This window comes from Micrasema longulum, unplaced genomic scaffold (assembly GCF_059751315.1).
Source record: "Micrasema longulum isolate JH-2025_06_02 unplaced genomic scaffold, ASM5975131v1 h1tg000715l, whole genome shotgun sequence".
In the NCBI taxonomy this organism is placed as follows: Eukaryota; Metazoa; Arthropoda; class Insecta; order Trichoptera; family Brachycentridae; genus Micrasema; species Micrasema longulum.
The window spans coordinates 316,955-342,234 of NW_028277911.1; the positions used below are offsets into that span (position 1 = coordinate 316,955).

At 30.9% G+C, this 25,280-nt stretch overlaps 1 pseudogene across 2 annotated transcripts in view; it reads left to right on the forward strand.

The window, feature by feature from the left end:
• LOC148279504 (guanine nucleotide-binding protein subunit gamma-e pseudogene) overlaps window positions 1-16,924 on the forward strand; it is a 36,686-nt pseudogene extending 19,762 nt beyond the window's left edge. For both annotated transcript variants that reach the window (XR_015822856.1, XR_015822857.1), the window contains exon 2: window positions 16,706-16,924. The product of XR_015822856.1 is annotated as a guanine nucleotide-binding protein subunit gamma-e pseudogene, transcript variant X1 (transcript). The remainder of the gene's footprint in view (window positions 1-16,705) is intronic.
• The last annotated feature ends 8,356 nt before the right edge of the window (window positions 16,925-25,280 follow it).

Sequence of the window (25,280 nt, forward strand, 5' to 3'; positions counted from 1 at the left end):
ACCTTTGAAATATTTTTTAATATCAAAAACATTTTTCACACTGTGGATTTTAATCAAAAAACGGGCATAGAAATTTAACATATGTTAATATTATTTAAAAAAAGTGTACTTAATTTAGGCAGACTTAATAGATTAAAAATAAGTTAAGCCAAAAATTTCCTTTTAAAAATAGTCAATTAAATATAACTTCGAGTCCTCTTATTCCCGTTATTGTTCTTGTTTTTCTTTTTTTCTCTCGTCCTTTCATTTTCGATATGCTTATCTATGGTTTTTTTTTCAATATAAATATTAACGTAGTTAGTATATGTCCTGGTGATGACGTAGTAACTTCGAAAGCGGTCGAGGAACAACTTAAAATTTAAATAGATTGTACAATATTATATTTATGTTTGAAGGACTAACTTTGCAGTTATTCATTTTATAATATTAATAAAAACACGCCGATATTGATAATTTATATTTCTAAAATTGCTTGCAGGAGACCTCTGTGCACAACGGGAGTTTAAACTGTGCAACTCTTAATCTATAAGTATCAAAACACATTCATTTATGATGTGAATGGATTTGAATGATTTCTTTGACTTAATTTAAATTTGGGAAAATTAAACGCTTTATTTTTATATACATAATAATGATTGAAGGTACAAATTTTCTCATGTTTTCAATTAAAAAGTATATTAAATTGCGTGATTTTCATCATTTGATTACAGCCATTAACATGTAAATCTAAGGCATATTTTCTAACTTTGGTTTTGAGAAGTAATTAAAACTTATTTTACACGTCTCTGAGAGTTTGCTTGCTCATAGAAAACCATTACAGAAAGGGTAGAATTATTTATGCAAAAATATGTTTACGTCCAATACTGTTGAGGCAAGTCATGCGAAATACATTTCTATAAAGTTGTTTGGTTATTTGTTAGAAAACTTGTGTACAATGCGAACTAATAGTATATATAACTAAGTCTAGTATAACCAGAAGCTAGTTACCGACCCTTGTCAGAATGCTGCCGTTATATAAAAAACTACGGTATCTACAAAAAAAACAGTTACATATTTTTGACATCGTTAGATTCAGTGAAAAAAATTCCATCATTTGTAAAAGAAAAGGGTTACCCGTTTTAAATATTTAGGATGCTAGTTAAATGATGAGTGGAATCCAGGTTCTAAAATAAAGACCAGAATTTGAATTGCGAGATCAACCTTCTTGAAAATGCAGAAACTCCTATGCAACCAAGATTTGAGACTAAGCATAAGATGGAGAGCAATAAAAGCTTATATATTTTCAGTGTTGCTGTATGGAGTGGAGGGTTGGACTTTTAAAGTTTCAACGATGAACAAAATTTAGGCCTTTGAACTTTGGAAGTTCAGAAGAATACTTCGAATCTCATGGACTGATCGTGTCTTCAATTAAGCGGTTTTAAGCATTATAAACAAAGAGAGGGAGCTACTGACCACTGTCAAAAAAAGAAAAGCACCACACTTTGGTCACATATTTCGCAATGAGAAGTATGCGCTTCTTCAACTTATTAAATAAAAAGGGCAGGCGGGGTATGGGACGGAAAAGAGCATCATGGCTCAGAAATCTTAGACAATGGTTCGGTATGCTGGATGCAGCAGCGCTGATCAAACTGGCCCATGATCGTGATGAATTCAGAGAGATGGCCGCCAACCCCTGTTAGGAACAGCAAAAGAAGAAGAGAAGTAAAAGAAAAAATACAGTATCTACAAATTCAAAATTTATTGTGGTGGTTCGAACCCTACTCTACCCCAACTAAATTCCCATTTTACTCATAGTGAGTTGTGTACAACTCGTTGAAAATGACTTTCAAGATCAAATAATATTATGAAAAAAAAAAAAAATGTTTTACTACCCATACTATTTCAAACAATTAGCAATAGTCCACAAAATGAAATCATTTCGAGTCGCAAATCACTCATTAAATATTCGGATGAGTTGCAAAATCGATCGTTTAATAAAATTACCAAGGATGAATTGATTTTATTGTATTTCTAATTTTGATGCTAATAAGTATCAAACGCACTAATCAGTGCACCATTTGGTCGAATAATCTCCATTCGATTTTTTTTAACAAAATTTCAATCTGAATAACCACTAAATACGTTATCAAAAATAAGGCGATTTAAAACGATTCACCTTAGTTTTACAATACTCACATTGATAACAATAACTGGGCCGTAGAGTTACAAAAAAAAGTTTTTTTTCTCGGAAATAAAATTATATCAGGAGCAGGTTTTGTTACTCTATGACTGAAATACCCGTTATTTTATCGATTGAGCTTTTCTATCTTATTTTGCTATGTCATTCGCACTCTTTTTCAGAGCTCTCTTCCTGGTTTTCAGAAATGTATTTAAAAAAAATATTAGGAATAGATTGGACTTTTGTCTGTCATCTATCTCCATGTGAGAGACGACTTGGTTTTACAAATTCGCGATTGACGGTTGATGCTATTTTATTTGCCAACAATCCAAGTGACGTTTGTAGTAGGAAATACGCTTACGGTATCTTTCTAGACATCTCTGTGTCCCTAAACAAATAGGAAGTAAAAATTTATCTTCAATTTAATCTACAAAGTCAAATTAATTACAGATAACCGACAAAGATGCTTTGAATTTTCATTTAAAAATTCACATTTTTAGACATAAATATCGATGTTAGTTATACCATTTTGACATGTACCAAAGAAGATTAACGCATTTGATTCAATAATTCACCCTGGCGCATTTGATAACGCATGGTGGCCTATGTTATTGCTAAAATTAAGCTAGGGGTTGCCCGAGAGAGTTGTTTGGGATTATTTCTTGTTATTTATCAAAGATAATTATCTCCGTGGTTTACTCGAGAGTCACTGAAACATGATACATCTTTCAGATTCATAAGCTGAATAAAACGATAACTGCGACACGGTACAAATTTTTAGTACATAAAATTACACAAATACACACATATTACACCAACCCTCCACCCTCTCTACCCTTTAGAGAGTTTTCCGAATCACACTGCTGATGTAGAATTTTCAGGAAGTGCTATCTGAATATTCTCGCGAGGGTAAAGAGTGGTTATTTTTTTGATTTTTATTTTTTGCATCAGAATACACTTTGCTTCATATATAGTCACACTGATAATTAAACATCAAATCACGAAAAACATGCAGTTTTATAATTCAATATTTTACATTTCTACATAGTAAAGAAGTTTAAAAAACGGAAAAAAACTAATACGGTTTAGTCAAATAAACCTTATTGTGAAATAATATTCTAAATCAAATTGATCATATTTGGTTTCATGTATTCATTTGGTTGGCCTGTGGTGTAGTGGTCAGCGCATAAGCTTACCATGCAAGAGGTCAACTCCTGACTTGACATGAAATATTTATTTTTAAAAAAAGTGTTTTTACACTAGGATATTTCATAGTCCCTGGACTGGTACCTGAAGCGTAAGACCAATCATCTTACCTTCACGTAACAAAAAAATGACCAAAATTAGCTGCGATTGGTGTACAAATGCAGTGCCCTATGCACCATTAGGTGTGGAAAGGGAATGATGATGATGATGATGATTCATATTTATTTGACGTTTATCATTAGTGTGGCCATTTATGAAGCAAAGTGTTGTGGCATGCCAAAAATAAAAATCTTAAAGTAATTTTTTCTCCACCCCTGAGAGAAGATTCAAAAGAATACCCCTGGCGTTAAACACCACGAACCCTAATGCAATATGTCTCCAAGGGGTGACGTACTTGCAATATGATTTTTACAATATTTTGCATTAAAATGTAATAGAAATCTTTATCTTTTTCAACCTAAAGTTTAATGTTACTTTATTTATAACATAATTAAATTATTATTGAAATTAAACTATTTAAATTACAATAGATTTCATTATACCATAACTGCTCGTAAAGTTATTTTATTTTACTGATATTTTTTTAATATGAATCGGGTTGTGGTCTTGTGGCTAGTGTCTCGGACTCACGGACCAATGGTCCGTGGTTCGAATCCCACTCTACTCCAACTTTATTTCCATTTTCTGATAGTGAGTTATTTACAACTCATTGAAAATGGCCCCAAAAATTAAATATTTGGGTTAATCATAAGAACGCAAATATTTATTAGTAAAAAAAAATATATCGGTAAAAAGAGCCGACGATACACAACACAAATACTCAAAAAATCTCAATATACCTGAAATTAATATTTATTTACGTTTCTACCATTATCAAAGAATTTAGTTTGAAGATGCGGCTTTTCTCCTTGTGACGAAATAAGTTCTCGTACTTGTAAACTTAGTTCTGAAACTTGAAGAGACTTGTAAATGACAGGAATTTCGAACGTACCCAGCCATCTGTCTTTCAAACGGCACTGTACTTATTAGGAACTCAATTTAGAACATTACATAATTAAATTGCTTACACAAGACAGACACAGTCATAACCTTACTCCTAACTTTTCACCTTCTGAACGTCACAAAATCATGAATCGAATTGTATATAGATTGAGTTTTTCTACTAATATTTCTTGGTGGAACTGCATTTCGATTGAAATATAGTTTATAATGCTAACCAGTAACCGGGCTTAGTCGTGGTTTCAGACTGGTGAGTGACTCAAAAAATTTCTATGTTTAATACAAGTGCAAGCCTAACTAACTAACTAACTAACTAACCATCACGCCATTTCCCCGGAGGGGTAGGCAGAGAGGATAGAACGCCACACCACTCTGTCCTGGCACACTTCCTTTGCTTCCTTCACATTCATACATCTTCTCATGCACGCACGTCGATTATTCCGACTTTTCACATGACCACTTTCAAGAATTTGTTGTACTTGATCATGCCATGTCTTTCTCGGCCTTCCTCGACTTCTACAACCAGACACATTCGCATCATAAATCTTTTTAGCCGTTCTTTCATCATTCATTCGCTCCACATGACCGAACCATCGCAAAAGACCTTTCTTAATTTTGTCGATAATGCTTAACTCAGCCTTGCATTCTGCTCTAATTTCGACATTAGGGCACCTATCATACATTGTTTTTCCGCACATTCGCCTGAGGGATCGCATTTCAACAGCATTCAGTCTACTTTCGTCCCTTTTTTTCCAACTCCATGCTTCGCTTCCATACATTAGGGTTGGTACCAGAACTCCATTATGAACTGCTAATTTAGCCTCTTGCGATAGACACTTATTTGCTACGACAGACTTTAAGGCACCATTAACTCTGTTACCGGCACTAACCCTTCTTTCAATATCCTTGTCCATATTTCCATCTCTAGTAAACATACTACCCAGATATACAAATTCTTCGACCTGTTTCAAACTATCTCCATTTACTACAATCTTACATTCAGTCATAGTTACATTTCTTTCAAAGACCATGACGTTCGACTTTTGCACATTCATTAGCAAATCACTCTCCTTGCACACTTCGTAAACCTTTGTAACCAAGGATTGCAGTTCCTCTTCGCTGTCAGCTAGGAGGACTGCGTCATCGGCGTACAGAAGGCAACTGACAGTTAGATTACTCATTTTCGCTCCCACATCCATACTTTTCAATTCTTTCATACATTTATCCATGTATATGTTGAATAACCACGGTGACATTACACATCCCTGTTTGACTCCTTTAGGGATGTCAAACCAGGAAGTTAATGACCCATTTACCCTTACACACGCTATACTATCTTTGTACAAAGAAGCAATAGCGCGGACAAGGTTGTCACTCACTCCATACTCCGATAGAACCATCCATAATTTTTTCCTATCAACTCGATCAAATGCTTTTTGCAAATCAACAAAAGCGCAAAAAAGCTTCTGGTTTTTCGCCAAAAACTTTTCTGTCATATTGCGTAATGCAAATATTTGATCCATACATCCTCTACCATTCATAAATCCACTCTGTACATCCCATACTTTCTCTTTGGTCACGTTTCTTACTCTTTCTATCAGTATTCTTCCATACATTTTGCCGACAGCGCTCAGAAGACTGATAGCTCTGTAATTCCCACACTCCACCTTAGAACCCTTTCCCTTGTATAACGGCATAACAACTGCCCTCCTCCAATCAGGTGGAGTCCTTTCCTCCTTGAGACACAAGTTAAAAAGTTTATGTAGCCATGTGAGAATTAATTTGCCACCCGACTTAATAAACTCTGCTGCAATACAGTCATACCCTTGCGCTTTACCATTCCGCATACATTTGACAACACTGATAATTTCTTTCATACTAATCTGACTTACCTCATCATTTGCGTTCAAACACACCTCGGATAATGTCGATACATCGGCACCGCCCGAGTTACCAGTGTGCGATTCATAAACTTCCTCAAAGTATTCCTTCCATCTCTCTTTTATTCCACTCTCACTAGTCACCATTTTTCCATCCTTATCTTTAACAACTGTCATGCCTCCGCTTTCACTGCTACTCCTGGAGTTTTTCACAGCTTTCCAGAAAACTTTAATGTTTTCATGGAAATTGTGTGTCATTTTCATTCCTTCTTCATCCTTCAATTTTTTCTTCCGTTCACATACACCCTGCTTAACCTTTTTCTTACTTTCACCATACACGCGTTTAGCCGATTCATATTCAATTGTATTCTTTTTTACAGCAAGCAAATTTATCCACGCATCCTTCTTTTCTTTAACGAGTTTTTTGACTTCGTCGTCCCACCACGCATCACCATTCTTTCTCCCTAGCGTTGTCACACCGCACACTTCTTTCGCCGCCTCGCACATACTTATTTTCAAACACTCCCACATATCATTTATACCCATACATTCTACATCTTTTTCGTTCAGTCTGTGACTCACAGATCTTTCAAAATTATCTTTTATGTCAGCATTTTGCAGTTTTTCAACTTTGACTCTAGAAGGAGCCTGCACTTTGTTTGTTTGGGACCGCCATCCCTTAAACAGAATCACCCTTGAGACCAGTGCAAGCCGGGTTAGTATATCATGATTTTATATAATTACTAGCGGACTCGACCGACGTTGTCCTGCCGACCGTTGGCTTACCTGTTATTAGCTTGGAAAAATACTTTTCATTTATAAGTAAGTACCTAAGTACTTGGTTGTGATTAAATTCCAAAACTCAAAATCGTCATTATTCAAATATTCAATTTAAGTAGGTACCTAGGTACTTGTTTATGGTCGAATTCCAAAACATAATATAAATATTGTTTTAATATGGCATTATTTTTGCAACAGAGGGGTGTACTTATGTAGGAAAACGATTTATAATTATTATTTTAGTGTAATCAAAAATCCAGTAAAAATAAATAAATGGGTAGAAATGATAAAAAAATTAAGGAAAGGATCTGATTAAGATCCACAAAAAACAAATGCTGTTTGTAAACATTCAAAATCAATTTTTTTTAATACGCAAAAAAAACAACATCTGTCAATTTTTTTGTAAATGCATTCTCCTCGAATGCAATCCTGGTAGATCGATGAACAAAACATTTATGCTCCTTACTTATTTTTTTACATATTCGATTAAGGATTTTAATATCTACGAACACGCACAGCGCAAATATCTATATTTCTTTAAAAACCACACGTAAATCGGTTAAGCTCGGAAATGTGTTTAAATGCGCCAACATTTATTTCCTAAAAAAAATTAATACATCTTTTAAAGATTAAATAGTTAACATGAAATATCTTATTGTAATTAAAATACTCGCGCAAAGATATTCGTATTTTATAGCTCCAAAATTGTTCAATGCATTTCATAAGGCATAATATGATAAAGATGGATTATTTTTATTTGTTTGGATTTACAGTTTTGTTGAAATAAAAAATAAAAAAAGCCGACTAAGAAGAAAAAAATGTTGATAAATAGCAATTAATTTTATTATTATTTTCGCTTTTTTATTGAAAAAAATAATAAGTTCATCATAACACTTTATTGGCAGTTATTTTTTATTTTTTGATATCTATCGTATTCTTCCAGTAGTCTTTATTAAAATTTAATTTAAAATGTATACCTACACACAAGCCATGCCTTTGTGAGATTTTTTTTGTGTTTATGTAACAGTGTATTTGTAAATTATGCAAACCCACTGTAAAATGCAAAGACAAAGTTATAATAAATAAAAATACAATATACTGCAATTGGATACATATTTTTTTTATTTATTCTTGAACAATTGAAGTGGTTTTTTTAAATTTCAATCATGTTTTTTTAGTGGAGTGTCCCACGCCGAGGGAAATATTTTTAAACATTCTTTAAATAACATTTTAAATAACATTTTTTATTTAAAAGTTTGTGAGATTTCAAAATCAGACAATTCCTGTATGAAAACAATATTTGCAAACAAGATAGTCAAAATATTCAAATAACTAATAAAAAAAACCGCTACGAGAACGAGGGTGAAAAATTAATAAAAATACGTTTTTATAAAAACGTATTTTTTTTACAGCGTCACACGTGTTTAGAAGAGACAACAAATTATGCGTTATGATAGATTTCTGGTTTCCGGATAGCTAAGTTTAGCGTTGTTTTGGGGGTATGAGATTCTCTTTTAAATGTCAACTTTACTCACCGACTTGAACTTGTGGCGAATCGAGCGGTGTAATTTCAAAATCACAAAACTTAGAAAATCATATCGACGATAATTCGTCACCTAAAAATAAAATAAACAGTTTTTCGGCTTAATTAAATAGTCTGTTAAAAAAAAACACTGAACTCATTCTGTTTGTAAAATAAAAGTACTCCTGAATAAAACCCAGTATTTTACATTCCGACCGACATTAAATATTTTGTTTATTTTGCGTTGTTTTTTTTTTTAAATCTCAGCAGGCCTTAATGCCCAATTACAGTTTTGAATTACAACGCAAAGCAACAAGACTTGAAAAAAAAAATTTTTTTTGTTCTCACCGGGAATCGAACCCGGAACCTTTCGTGTTTGTGTCAAGCTTCTTAGTCATAACAACACCACAGAGGCCGCCATATGCAGAAACTGCAAAAGTTTTAAGCAAGTACCTTTATTATTAACAGGTTAGAAAAAAAATGAATTACGTTTTAATTTTTATTTGAAATTCATCTTTCTTTGTAACCTAATTTAGCTTGAAGTGCAAGGTTTAAAAATACATGCTGCCCTCTACTAAAACGGCACCCTTGTTTTACTATCGCGGAGGGGTGATTTTGTAAACTGGGCGTGTAAAATGGGGGCATCAACCCTCTCTAAGTACTGGTGCTACCCGTATTCCATGTCCATACATCAATACTTACCACAAGTAAGGCCACTGTGTCATTATCCTATCTTAACAAAGCAATTACTATTACATTTGAATGAAAATCTTCTGTTCTTATTTGAAATATATTACGTAACAATTATATTTTCTGTCTCGGGAATAATTTTTTACTTGTCGATATTAAATAATTCATTTATTCATACAAAGGTGGGTATATATTATTTTTTTTAAAATACGTTTCCTTTACTCCATGAGGCCAAGAGCCCTGTATTGAGTTGAGGTACGAAATAAGGAAAACAGTGCCAAGGCAGTGCACCTATGCATCACTGAGTGGAGATATAAAAATGATGTATTCCTTAATAACGTTTTTATCTTGGTAACTCCCTCTTCTCAGTGTTGCCACCTTTAGAAGCAATTTCGCTACATTTCGTTAAGCGATCCATTATGTACGATTTGACTGCTTAAGTTGACACGCATTCAGTTCGGTAACATCTCGAAAGTAAAATCATTTCACGGATAATCGATCGGGCATGTTTTTACCCTCGAGAGCCATCAAGCGTTGATGGATCGCTGTAGCTCCATCCTAATGTCAAATTTTCCCTCCGTTTTCGACACAGGCGAGCATTTTTTTTTAATAGCGCTATTTTATTCGCGTTTCTGCTTCCGCATTTTGTCGCCAGGGGCGATTTTCAAAAGAATGCAGGTAGATTTACAATGTAGATCTCATGCTTCAAATTTTCTGAATGATTGTATTACTGATTATATCTGCTAATTATATTATGGTTTTATTATTAAATGAATTCGAATACCGCGATCCTCATTCATGAGGGAAAGAACGAGGGAAAAAGAGATTGGATAAATTTATTGTTTTTTTATCGTCACTTGTGGCATTATAGTAAAATACTATTCCTCTAATAAATAATAAAATTAATTCACAGATTTTGAATGGTAGATTAACATATTAAACATTAAACAAATGTAAAGTAAAAGTTTTCACGGGGATAACTTCAACTGTGCCCACTTTCGTGCTATAAGCGCTTTTATAAAGAGTTCGGTTGTGTTGTATCATTTTCATATTGATTATCTAATGTGCTCGTGGTTAAAATATAACGTTAAAAACAAAAACATCATTAAAATATTGAGCTTAATAATTTATAATTCATTTTTATATAAATTGCAAAAGGTTACGAAATAAATTATTACAGTTTTTAATAAGTTGTGTTTTGATTCATATTTTGTTTGATATTTCATCAAACCCTGCGTATATCATTTACAATATTACCAATAGCCGTAATTTATCAAAATACTATCTGTGTCTCGACAAAGCGGTTAACCAAATAGATATTTAACACGAAATTTCGAGTTCGATCAAATTACACAAACGAAAACAAAATGATGAATAGCATTAGTAGACTGTATTTTTAAATACTTTAATAAATTAATAGTATGCTATTCGCGGTGACAGCATCGTGACGTCAGTCAGGCCGTTGCAATTCTTTGATGGGTGGACACGAGAGTGTAACTAAAAAAATATTCCTTTTCCCGAGAACGAACCCAATGATTTAGTTATAGAACTTTGAGTTAGTTATTAGTTACATATTGTTTCATCTGTGTTACCACATTCGAATAATTCGTACAAATAATATTAATATTCCAGTTATACTACTTGAACTATTTAAAATGATAAAGAAATGAGTCTACTTATATTACTGAGATCATCTTGTGGTATTCGTACCACTGAAAATATGACATAAATGCAAATACTTTTTTATTAAATCGTGGTTTAAAATCAAATAAGTTATTTATTTATTAACATATTACAACAGAGATGAAGAACATTTAAGAGAAGGTAATATAGAAGTCTACAGGGCTTATGACCTGTCAATGGCTGGTTTAAGTGGCCACTTTACACACTGTGTAACATTCACCATTCTGCCTATATTTGAACATCTATATTCCTTCAATTCTTTCATCTGTTGATGTTTGTGAAGTTAAAGAGCTAAAACCTTTATTTATGCGGGTGAGATTCATCTAATTGAATTATTTCACCAACATACTTTCACCTAAATATTGTTGATAAATTACCTGGTCCATGAAGAAGTGTAGAAATTGAAAAAATAAAATTTTCAGGCGTTGCCTAGCATGTAGGTGAAATAATTCAATTAGATGAATCTCACCCGCATAAATAAAGGTTTCAGCTCTTTAACTTCACAAACATCAACAGATGAAAGAATTGAAGGAATATAGATGTTCAAATATAGGCAGAATGGTGAATGTTACACAGTGTGTAAAGTGGCCACTTAAACCAGCCATTGACAGGTCATAAGCCCTGTAGACTTCTATATTACCTTCTCTTAAATGTTCTTCATCTCTGTTGTAATATGTTAATATAAACAGCTCCCCAGGGAGTTGAATCCAGTCCTTGTCTACAAAAATTTGGACAAACTCAAAATATTGTTTATTTATTTATGTTTTGAGTAGTCATACAAGGGTACTGTTAATACCGTTAATGCAAGCAAAGGTTAACTCTCTTATAGGGGAGAGGGTTTAGAAGAAATTGCTTCGGTTTCTCTATATGAGGGAGTGCGGATATTATCCATGGCTTTATCCCACTGAGTTCCTCCAGGGTATGCTTGGTTACATCAGTTTAAGACCAGAAGGAATGTGTATTTAACTACGCACTTCTTTCGATTGTTACGCGGTATTATTGACAACCCTGAAATTATGCGGAGCATTAGCTTTTATGTTCCGGATAATTTCCTTAGACAGCGTCAGCATAGACTGTTTCACATTCCAGGATACAAGACCAACTTGCCAATGGATATGCCTGTTGGAAGAACTATCTTCAAATCAAACAATATGGCTTTGGACATTGACTTTTTTTACGTCTCTAAGGGAGTTTTTCGTTACAAGATTCTCTTAATTTTTAAAATATTATTCTCTGGATATTATGTATCTATACGTATGTTTTATTTTTGTTTATAACTAATTTTGCCTTATTATTTTAATTATTTCCATATGTATGCATTAAGATATTTGATTTGGTAATGTACATATACATAATATATAAAATTTAAAAATTGAAATATACAACGAACATTTTCTCATATAAATCGCAAAATTATTAAACATGAAAATATGTTTGCCCATCAAATAATTGAACGTAGTTATGTAGAACGCAGGGGGCCATAGAAAAATGAAACTGAGATAATAGCACCTTTATGAAAAGGGTGAATAAACCAATCTCCACAACAGTTGGAATGTTTTTGACTTTAACAAATGATAAACAAGGAATATCTTAGTTTATTTTTACATTACAAACAAAATTTATTTACGTATTTGACCAGTTTTAATGATTTTTTAATTCGTTAAGATTTTCTACTGCTGTGAGTGTTTTCTGCAAATTGAGAAATATCGTTTTTGTGATTGATACTATTTTCAGAAGGTGATTAAAACAACATTTTGTATGTAAGCGGTCTGGCTGTTTTTAGCAGAATATAAAATTGACCTTACTGCACCCGATAACATCAATATCTAATTTTTTCAAAATTGTGGACGGGCTGCTTTCTGCATAACTACGTTCAATTGACGTTTACGAATTTGACAAGGGAACATGGGCTAGAATGAGATAGCTACTCACCTGATCATAACTTCTTTCTCTTTCCTGTGGCACTTTCCCTTGGATCGGATCGGACTTAACTGAGACACTTTGCACTTTGATTGTCACTATATATTTTCACGGCTTGGCGGTCGCGTCGTCGATGCTAGGCGTAACCGATATGCGTACACGGAAGGCCTGCGGCAACGATCATCAAGACAGCATTGGCGCGAGTGGATGAATAAGAATAGCGGCGGTTTCAGTTCTCGATTCAGCGGCGGTTTCAGTTACAGATTCAGCGGCGGCTGTCAAAAGACTGCGGGGCGGGAAGACAAGTGGGTGGGTTATGATTTGTTGTGAATTTGCGACAATAACAATTGTCAACAATGCATTCACGCAGCCCATTTTATTTGTGTTTTCCAGAACACGCTCTAAATCAACACCATCAAGCAATTAATACATATTAACATATTACAACAGATATAAAGAACATTTAAGAAAAGGTAATTTAGAAGTCTAGGCATCTACAGGGCTTATGACCTGTCAATGGCTGGTTTAAGTGGCCACTTTACACACTGTGTAACATTCACCATTCTGTCCATATTTTATCATCTTTATTCCTTCAATGCTTTCATCTGATGATGTCTGTGAGGTTAAAGAGCTGAAACCTTTATTTATGCGGGTGAGATTCATCTAATTGAATTATTTCACCGACAAACTAGGCAAATTTGAATGAAAATTTGTCAACAACCATCCGATTCTGCAAAAACAAAAAGTTTTTAAGTTTGAAATTTAAGTGATAATTTTTAAGATTATTTCTCATTATTTTGTTTTTTAACGTTTTTTTTTTTAGTTTGAATAGTATATATAATAACACATTACAACAGAATTGAGCACATTTTAGATAAGGGAATATAGAATTCTAGGCATCTACAGGGCTTATGACCTATCATCGGCTGGTTTAAGTGGCCACTTTACACTCTGTGTAACATTAACCATTCTGCCTTTATTAGAAAATATTTCTTTTTTTTGAAGAAAGAAATATTTGCGTTCTTATAATTTACCCTAATATTTCAATTTTTGTGGCCGTTTTTAACGAGTTGTAAATATTATTCTTTCGATTCTTCCATCTGTTGACGTTTATAAAATTAAGAAAAGAAAATTTTTTACGTTTAATTTCCATATCATAATTTAATACGTGTTTGTAAAGTATTTTTTAAACAAAATAATTGCTTGCCGTGATACATCATGAAAAATTATTTCTTAAATGTGTACATTTTCGAAAAAATATTTATGATACTTATGACAATCTCTCACAGTTCGAATTTGATTGAATCCGTTATTTAGTTTGTAAAATAAAGTTCACATATTTGAAATTCGTTCTCATGTGTAATTGGTCACATTGTTTTCCAAATTTCAGTTTGACCACTACAACATTAGTAAACATTTCCGATATACAAGAAGGTACTGAATTGACCATTTATTGTGCAGATTAATTAAATAATAAAACCACTTTCAGTATTTTCAAATTTTACTATTGGATGGTTAACATTAGCACCCAATTTTATATTAAATATTTTTTTGTTTCTTTTTTATTAAAAACGTTCAATTAAAGAGCTAGAATATGGTTGGGCTTAGAATATGGAGTGCTGTATTTTTTTGAACTTTGAATTTGTTGCGTATCCGAAAAAAGTAAAATAAAAATGATGATATTTTTGTTGTTGATGTCAGTAGACAGTACGTAAATAGTGACTTTGTGACGTTACGAATTTAATATAAGAACATCACGGCGTAGCTGAAATACTGTAATAAAAACGAGGATATTTTTGTTGAGAAACGTTAGCAGGTGCTACTCAGGGGCGACTTTCTGATGTGACGAAGTTATTTTATAAGAAATTCGTGGCGAAGCCGATATACGAAATTGCGTGATGTTTCGAAGTTTAACCGTGCAGGTAGCCACCTAGTTACAATACATTTTTTTTAAATATTGAATTCCTATTTTTTTGATCACCATCCATTTTTTAAATCATATTTGTAACACTCAATAATATTATTTTTTCGGGTTTTCAATTTTTTTTTTGCATTTTTATTAATACCTATTGTTAATGTAAAGTATATCATTATTTCTTCTAGTTTACCAAACTTTTTTATTGCAATAAATAAAAATGCGTATTTATCGTGTTGATACAAGCTTCACATACCTGTCTAAAATATTATTGCATTTAAAACTTTTTTCTCCGTAAAATAAGCATGTATTTATATTATTCACCATAAAATCAACCTTTGTTTGTATTGGAAAAAAAACAATTTTCTCAACCTCGCCACTCTCTTAAAAAACCAAACTACCTCATAACATACTTTATTTTTCATTTCCTATGTATTCCTCCCGTGATAGTATGTATTTTTATGTAATAGACAATATGTTAGAATAATACAGAGCAAATTTCAGCTGTCAGTTGATTAGATTTCCAATCTTCTTTTTTTTCGATGGTTAAAACTCTAAGAAATTCAAAGACAATCATTTTTTACTGTCATGTGTTGGAGTGTCTACGTATCCGAGTTATCCCGTCAAAGTTTCTTGAAAATGTAAACAAATATTAAAAATAAACTACTTGGAATAACGTCAAAAGTTCTTCCGAAATTTAATTTAACTGAAGTATCTCATTGCAATTATGTGAGTATTGTGTATTTTATTAGCAGTTATGTGTTGATATGTCGACGATCTGTCAACAACTATCCTATTTTGCAACAATAACATCGAATTTCGCGATACTTGATGTTTATTATTATTTTTTATAAAACTTACCCTTTTCACACTTTGAAAGTATTTATAAACTGAAAACTTTGCAGTGCCCAATGCATTTTTTGTTCCGAAAAGAGGGAAATGAAATGACGAATGAATGAACAGTATTCGAAAATAGTTTAAGTACTTTGAATGACGTCAACAGTTTTTTCCAAATCAAGCAATGAAGAGTGTTGTGATAAACTTCCAGTTCCCGCGAAACAAACTCAACAATCACGCGTAGAGTTAGTAAAAAAATGAAAAAAAACTGCAATTCCGTTTTCTAATAGTGATTTATTTACAATTTGAAATTTTACTCCAAAAATTTCAATAATTATGTAAATCATGAGAACATAATACAACAGATATGCTGAACATGTGTAACCACTTTACACACTGTGTAACTTTCACCATTCTGCCTAAATTTAAACATTTATATTCCTTCGATTCTTCTATTTTTTTGACGTTTGTGAAGTTAAAGAGCTGAAACCTTTATTGTTGCGGGTGAGATTCATTTGATTGAATTCTTTCACCTACATTCTGTTCCACGGTGATACACAGTGTGTAATGTGGCCACTCAAAACAGCCAATGACCGGTCATAAGTCCTGCGGATGCCTAGACTTCTATTTTCTCATCTCTGAAATGTTCTTCATCTCTGTTGTATTATGTTAATAATAACAGCTCCCCAGGGGGTTGAATCCAGTACTTTTCTACAAAAATTTGGACAAATTTAAAACATTGTTTAAAAATCATGAAAACGGAAATATTTTTTTTTTATAAATAAAAAAAAACTATATGCAATCGTTACGATGATAATACGATACATAAAAAAAATATAGTTTTTTAACAAATAAAAATATATTTAGCAAATCACTGACCTTCCTCATTTTCAGTTTTGTTTCTTAACTTAAAATCGGATGTTTAGTTTAATTTTATTTTTTTAAATTTATTGTTGGTACGCAGAAGTAACGAAAAAATTTCGCCCCGTTTAAAAATGCAACCAAACAAACATTGATAAATCTTAGACGAGAGAGTGCAACGAGAGTTCCAAATAATTCAAAAAAATGCAACGCGTTCCGCATACTGCCGCCTGAATGGGAGTTTTGTATTGCAGGAATATTACGCAGGGAGGCCCCTCCCGCCCGCCGCCGCCGCCCGCCGCCCCTTCCGCGGAGGTTGAGCCGACGCAAGCGCATCCGCCACTCGGGCCTGCGCTATGGACGCCAGTATTTTAGCAGCCATGGACAAGGACGCACTGAAGAAGCAGATCGAAAACATGAAGTACCAGGCTTCGATGGAGCGCTGGCCGCTATCCAAGTCCATAGCAGCGTAAGTACAAAATCATTACATTTCCCGTGCTGTCCCGCGGAAGCCATTTTGCGAACGTCATTCAAAAAATGAGTGTGAATTTTCCGTGCCGATCGATTTTGGCGCCCGCTAACTCGCCGTTTGTTACCCGTCTGTTGACGTTTTTGAGGTTATACTCGAAACATTTGCCGCCGTGTAAACAATTAAAAAAAATATACAAAAAATGCATCATTTTTCACTTGTGTATACATGTCAGTGACAAACCGTGTGTGGTATAGTATATTGTGACGTTTCTTCGTGAGTTTTGAGTTTTTAATATTCAAACTGATTTCATTAAAGTGAACGATTTGATTTAATGTTGTTCTGATTAAATTTCATTGAAAGTTGTTTTCTTTCGTTTTTCATTTCCCGAAACTGGAATTTTTACTGTCTTATTTTATTTGGATTTTTTTACAAAGCCATTTAAAGTCAATTTAACCGTTTGTCAAAAATGCATATTTTATTTAACAAACGAATTGTTAGTACATTTTAACTGTGTTGGTAAAATTGATGTATTTGATTAAAAACTAAAATTTAAATAAAAAATATTTTTATTCCATTAATTAACTAGAATTATTGTATTGACAGAAATAATTATTATGTCAAGTTTTATGCGAATGTTTTTTTTTCTCATTTTTCCGAAATGTATATTTAAAAAAAAAAGTTTTTAAATTTAGCTTATATTACAATTTATATATAAACTAATATTAACTCTGACATTAATTACATATATATTTATGTATTCTACGCAACAATCAATTATTTTTACTATTACAATACAGATTTATGTTTTTATCCTCAAAACTTTCTTACGATATATTTTTGACACAAAATTAAAAATTGTGTTTTTCATGCATTTTCCATTTGATTTTATTTCTATATCAAGTTTTTTTTTCTCAATTTCTGAATCGAATACCACTTTACACTAAATTATACCTTATTAATTATACAATTACTTGTATTTGAAATATTTTTCAATTTTTTAATTTAATATAATAAAATTTATCTACGTTAATCATTTACAATTGTGTAAACACAGTTTTTTAAAAAATCAACCATTTACTGGTTTTTCTCCGATCTATGCATGTAAACATTGCCAATTATATATGTAAGCATCAACATTAAATTTGATTTTCATGACTGTAATTAAACAAAACTAACGATCTCACTTAATTATCGTTTATCAACATAATTTTTCCAATTTTCACATTTTTACAATAACATCTACTTTGCAGTAAATAAATAATTTATTTTCTGTCATATTTTAAACATTCTATGAAATATGCTAGTACAACATTTACGATACACATAATACACTTTCAAAATAACATTCCATAGTTCGTAATTTAATCACTTAAACCAGCTGAGAACAGGCCATAAGACTTATAATGCCTAGACTTTCATTTTTCTTTGTCAAAGGAGTTTTCTTTTTCTCTTGAAATATCTGTTAATCTTAATTAAGTATGTAGAGGATTAAATTCGGATTTAACTACAAAGATGCGTACTAAAAATACTTATTTATGTACATTTAAATCATTATTAACTATGAAAAAGATCTTTTCCACTTATTTCCGTAAATACAAAATATTTTTTATTGAGCAAATTTGAATTCTACATATTGAGAAATTAAGTTAATACATTTTTGAGAAAATACATATTCGCGATATCATATTTTATTGTAATTTTGTTTGTAATAATTATTTCCTTAAAGGGCTGTTCTTGTCGTTTTAATATTTAACATATAACATTTGAAACATAAACATTTAATTGGACGACTATGTCACCAAAAGTCAATATCTGGTATTTATTAAATCTTTTAAGAGCTACTTTTATTTTTATGCCCCGATTTCCAGAATGTGTAGGTTAGTCAATTTGTCACACAACTTGAAATTTTTTAGGATAGATTTTCCAGCTTTTCGTAGATCTCTTTACCACTTAAAAAGTGTGGGATAAGATGGATTGGCATAGTTATAATAAAACGTATATTTGTTTTGATAATCCGACGAGTAAATTCTTTAAAAAATCGCGAATGCTTTGTAAACAAAGAATTTTCGATTTTTTTTTTCAAAATGAAGCTTTTAAATTATTTTTTTGCAATGTGCGAAAAGAATTTAAAAAGCGGCCACAAGACCTTTACAGTGGATTTAAGGAAATGGGGAATTTTCGATGTATGGTTTTATAAATACTTAATGCGCAATATATACAAAATCCACAAAATACAGGTATTTCCAATACATTTTTATAGCATTTTTATAACCCATAGACACGTTTTGGAATGTCAAATATTTATATAAAACTTTTTATGAGTAATTATATTCCAAGAAAAAGTTAAATTTCACATGAAATTAGGATATATAGAACGGCTCTTATTCTTTATTTCATTGGTAATAGTTCTAGGTACCTATTTGTTACTATTGTTATAAATTGGTTTTAAACCTCTTGATGAGTGTTTTTTTTTCCCTTTTCGTTTCTTTTCTTGAATTAATTTATAAGTAAAAAGTATTTCTCTTTTTCATTTTTTTTACATCATTATATATTTTTATACACAAACATATACTTTTTACCTAAATATTAGTTTTAAATAATAATACGTATTTTTTTATTTTTTTTAATGTTATTCAACATTGTTTTCTTAGTTTTTTTTAACTGGTTCAAAGTATTTCTAATACCATTTTTTTATTTTTTATTTATAATTCTATAACTGGTAATATTTTATTATTTTATATAGTTTATATTTCTTAGACTTCCTTAGTTTGTTAATTAATAATATTGTTTTAAATGCTCTGTATTACTTATGCTTACATGTATGTATATTTAATTGTATTTGTAACTAATATGTAAAACACACTATGTGCCGTTTATTTCAATAAAATAAAATAAAGGAAAACACAGTGAACAAAGAAGGCGTATCTTCTAGCTTAAAAACTTAAGAAAGTGGTTCAACTGTAGCTTCAAATCCTTATTTAGAGCTCCTACGAAAAAAATGCCACCGTGGAGTGGCGCCATAAAGAAAACGAGTCAATACAATTCATAATCTTATTTCAGTAAAAATAAAACAATGGTCTGATTTATCATTATATGACTTTTTAACAAAAAAATAATACAAAATTCAGAGCCATTGAGGTATATAACTAGAGTAAACATGAACGTTTAAAATATTATATGTTTCCTCAACCCTCAAAATATTACCTTTTTTATTATTTTAAAGTAATAAAGGTCTATGAAATACTGTCCAGTAAAAAAAAAATTTTGGTAATCATTAGTAGTATAAAAAATATTTTTGAGTGTGTAATAGTGAATTCCCGCAAAAAACGGTCATTCCATTGGTCACGCCCCTAATACGTCACGATTTACGTTTATTTGTTCATGGCCATTAGAATTTGTTTAGAACATTATCACGAATCTCGAGGACACAACAATGAAGGCTAAAAACGTCGCGTTTTTCGTGCAACGTATTTTTTTAAAAATATTCATGTGTGAAAACATATCTCCACAATATCCATATTGATTTTAAAAATATAATTAATTATTCTAAATCCATATCATTTATTTTTATCGGTATTCGTAGTATGTGATATTTCGCTATTGGCATTGAAGAGGTATTTTATTATACTCTACAAGATAGTGGCTTTTTGTTAGTTCATGTAAAACATACGATTGAATGGATTTAACGGATTTAACCTCAAGGAATAAATTAATTAAATAATTTGAGTAACTTACAATTTTTGGTTTATTACACACATACATACAGAGATTAAACAAAGAATACTTTAAAGTGAATTTGAATACTATTGAAGACAGAGAAGGGCGAGTGACGTGTTACGCGCCCTTATATAGGTCCATTGGGCACTGCGGCCATAGACAACAACACATCTTCGTCTCTCATTCTCTGGTCCCCACAACATATATTTGATAAAGTGGACTTTAGTCTGTTGCGAGCATTCTCCGGCTATTTTTCTCTGCGTAGGCACTCAACAATCTAAACATTATTATTTAATTTTAATTTTAGAAGTATTTACATATCAATTTTATTATTAATAATCAGAATTTAATAACATTTAAAGTATGGTCAAAAAGGAGCCATTATTTGTTCATTCATGTTTATTTATTTCATGAAAACAGATAAAACAGAAAAAAATACAACGTTAACAAATAAACAAAAATTATACGCTAATTACAATATTAATATAAAATACTAAATACAAAACCAAAAAATAAAAGTATGGACTTATGTTTAGTCATTTTGTATCAATCCATTTGTAAAAATAAAAGAAACCAAATATGAAATAACACATAAACATTAAAAAAAAGTTTTTGTTTTGTCTTAACAAAATCTTTTCTTCAACGGATTCAAGAAAAATAAATATAACATTTATGATTACAAAATAAATTTAAAGGTGTAAAATATGTAAAATGCAGTTAGATTAAATTATTATATTATTTGCAATTAACACTCGGGCATTTTTTATAGTTGTTTTGAGAAAGAAAACAAATTTCAAATTTTAAAAAAAAAATTAAAAAATTAAGGAATCTGGAATAAGTGCATTTTTATCATTATTTGTGTTTCATATACCAACATGAAATAATAGTTTCAGCCGAGTTGTACATTAAGAGACACGAATTTTCTTTTTCTCAAGGAGTTGAGAGCAATCTAAGTTGTTATTGACTATTTTGTAAAGGACGAGGGTATTTGTGATGGTTCTTCTAGATTGCAAGGTATCGATTTAAAGATGTAGCGCAGCTTCTTCACAGTTATTAAAATACACATTTTCTACATAGTTCAATCCTCAAAATGTATATTGAGTATTAAGGAGACCATACAGTGGATTAATATTCAAGGATAAAAACAGTGTTTTGTAGCCTTTGCTTATTGTCATCTCTATAATTTGTTTTCGTATGTAATTTTTTCATTTAAATAATAAACAAGAAAATCACAAATGCAGTCTTCTTTGGTAGTTTTGAATTTATTGTTAAGATATAACAATGGTTTTATATTTTTTTTCCTTTCAAATGTAACTCTGTAGCATTTGGAGACATTTAAATATAGGTATTTATCATAGTAGTTTTAAACGACTCTATCTACGAAATAAATACTCATTCTAAATAACACACTTGACTCAAATAATACTGTTAAACTGTTATTTGTTAAAATAATATAAATATATAAAAAAATACAATTAGTAAAAGTTTTTTATTATTATTAAATTTAAGTCATATCGCTATTTTGTCTATCATTTTCTCGGTTTCCCACAGTACATATTTCGCTAGGGTAATAAAAGAAATTTTATCGCGTTAAACGTATAATATATTTATCACTTTATCGCGTATTTCATCGGTTATCGGTACTTGTTAGGTATAATAAAATAAACATTATTTATACCCTCTTCATGTTGATCAAACCAAAAAATAATCAATTAAACTCTTTTGATAAGCGCGCAAATTATTTATTACATTAACTCACATATTTGATATTTTTTCATCCAGGCAACCATAGTAAAAACCTAATGTTAATTAAACAATGACAGAAAACAAAAACTAGTTTTTTATAGAGTCAAAGATCGAGTCTAACAACTCCAATATCACAGTACTTATTTCAAAGTCAAGCCTGTTTAAAATCATCCTTAAATATATTGCAAACTAAAAATATTTTGTATTGAAGGTATATTTTTTTATTCTTATGATGCGTACACAATCCTGTTACCACATTATGTATGCACCATCCAATCAAATCTTCAATAGCTTTCATTTACGTGAAAAAACAGTAAATTTACCAATAAAATATTCAGCGTGCTAACTCAAACAAAAAAGGTTATTTTCTTCTCCTTTCATGGTATTATTTAATTCTTATAAGAAATCTTGGGAATCAATAAAAATATTTCATTTAAATTACAATTTATAACTCAATTCATTATTTACTGGCTTTATAAATAATAAATATAGCAGAAATTAACGAATATTATTATCATTAATTTCACCTATATTATTTATAAACAATGCTTTGAGTCAATTTAAACTTTTTTTTATTAATTTTTTTTTATATTTAAACCAGATAATGACAGGTCGTAAGCCCTATTAATGCCTAGACTTTTGTATTCGCTATAAAAAATTAATCGTCTTTGGTGTAAAATATACATACGTTAATTATGTTGTTTAAACAAACGTGTATGTATTGTTTTTCAACTCATTATTTTTTCCGTTACGTTAGTATCTCAATATCTCGATTGTTTATGGTATTTACTGATATATTTTTGTTAAATATTTTAAAATATATTCAGCCATACTAATAATGTATGCACGATAATTTTACGTGCTTACACAGTATTTTTATACCCTACCCAGTAAAATACATTTTTTTTTTCTATATTAAATACAAAGGTTTCTATGTTTTTGATTGCCGTCATATTTTTCATAAGTATTACCAGGCGTGACTTAATATCTCCAAGATACATTAAAGTTTCCGATAAATTTAACTTACCTATTGATATAACGTGTGTGCTATTTATAGCAATAACACATACGTGAGTTATTTTCAAGCATATTTTTTAATAACCCTTTTATCACCATAGTTAAGTAGTTTTATACTGGCAGAAAAAACTTTTTCATTGCGATTTCACGTCATCAAATATTTTTAATGAAAGAAATATGCGTAGTCCAGAGCCGTTGAGAAATCGCTCTTTGTATTTGTAAAGAAACATGTTTTTAAAACATATATTAAATGCCCTCTACAAACTTTTTTTTTTTCTTACATAATTAGGTTAAATCATAATACATACATGACACATACATAATACACATAGGTATTATTAGCTAGATACTGCTTTGAGTATTATTTTTTTCCTCTTTTTATTTGATGTACGTATTTTAAAAAGAAACTTTCTGATCTATTTTCATATCATTTATATTAAACTTTAACTATAATTTATTTATTTATTTATTTATTCACACTCTTTATCAAAATACAATTCCATATTCACTTTGTTTGCCCAGCTAACAAGGGTACATACCCCGTTCCAAGCTAGGCAATTACATTTTTATATATCATAATAGTTAACAAATTAATATAGAGCACAGACAAACAAAATATAAACTTATTCGGATACACATTTTGATTCATATACATACAGACATACACACATATACACACATGTATATGTAAATATACACATATATACACATGTACATACACACACACGTACATACACCCATGCGCATACACATACATACATTCATAAAAACATAGACAATTTATTTATGCGAAACTTCATGGTTGTCTTCTATAAATATTTTTTTTTTTATTATTCCTTATTTTTTATATTTTATTTTTGACATCCAGTAAGGTTCTCCAATCCGTGGCATGCATCAACTTTTCTGACTCCCTACGACCAATGTCATGAAAGAGCGAGGTCAACACCTTCCGTAACTTGACAACACTCCCGTCTTTCCACGATTCTGGCAAAAGGTTATGGACCTTTTTGCCTACGTTATTGTTGTCTCGATGCCAGAACAGTGTTGACCCCTTCACTATCACTTACTTCAGTATCAGATCCCTATTAGAGTATCTTGTATTATGGTTGTGGTTGACGCTTGGGTAAATGTCTCTCTTTATGTGTGTAACCACTACCGTTCTCAATATATACTGTTGAATAATATTCAGTACTCTGAATTCTTTGAAGAGCAAGTCACTTGGATAGCGAAATGTTTTTTTTAAGATGACTCGGATTAAAGATTTCTGATTTAACTGGTGTGAAAGTACTCCTATGTATAAAATAAAAAATACTTTGACACTCTAAAACGTGCGTATGGGCCAGTGGAGTGGCTACATCTACAAATAATAAAAAAAAAACGTTTCGTTTGTTTAAATATTTTGTAAAATTTGTGAATATTTCTATTTTGTTTGTTGGATATTTTTTTTTAATATTCGCCCTCTTTTACATTCACACACACATGAAGACAAAACAGTCTGTTTTTAATAACAAAATAATAAAAAATATTACTGTAGAAAATTATAAAAAATAAAATCACAAGAAAAATATGACCCAATAAATTATTCTACCTTAAAAAAGCCTTTATCATCGTCATTCTCTTTCCGCGTTTATAAAAACCCGTATCACAATGAGAAGGTTAGAAATTCACAATAGATATACCGATATTTGTCAATATAATAAGCCCAATTGCGTTTATTTATTTATTTTAAGAAAACAATAGTTATTACAAGCAAATACAGATTTTCCAAATAAACCAAAATAAAGGCCTTGTCTTCCACAAACAAACCATACCTGTAGTCATTTTTATTCATACTATCTTTACTTTAATTATTATATTCGTATTAGTATATTAGTAAT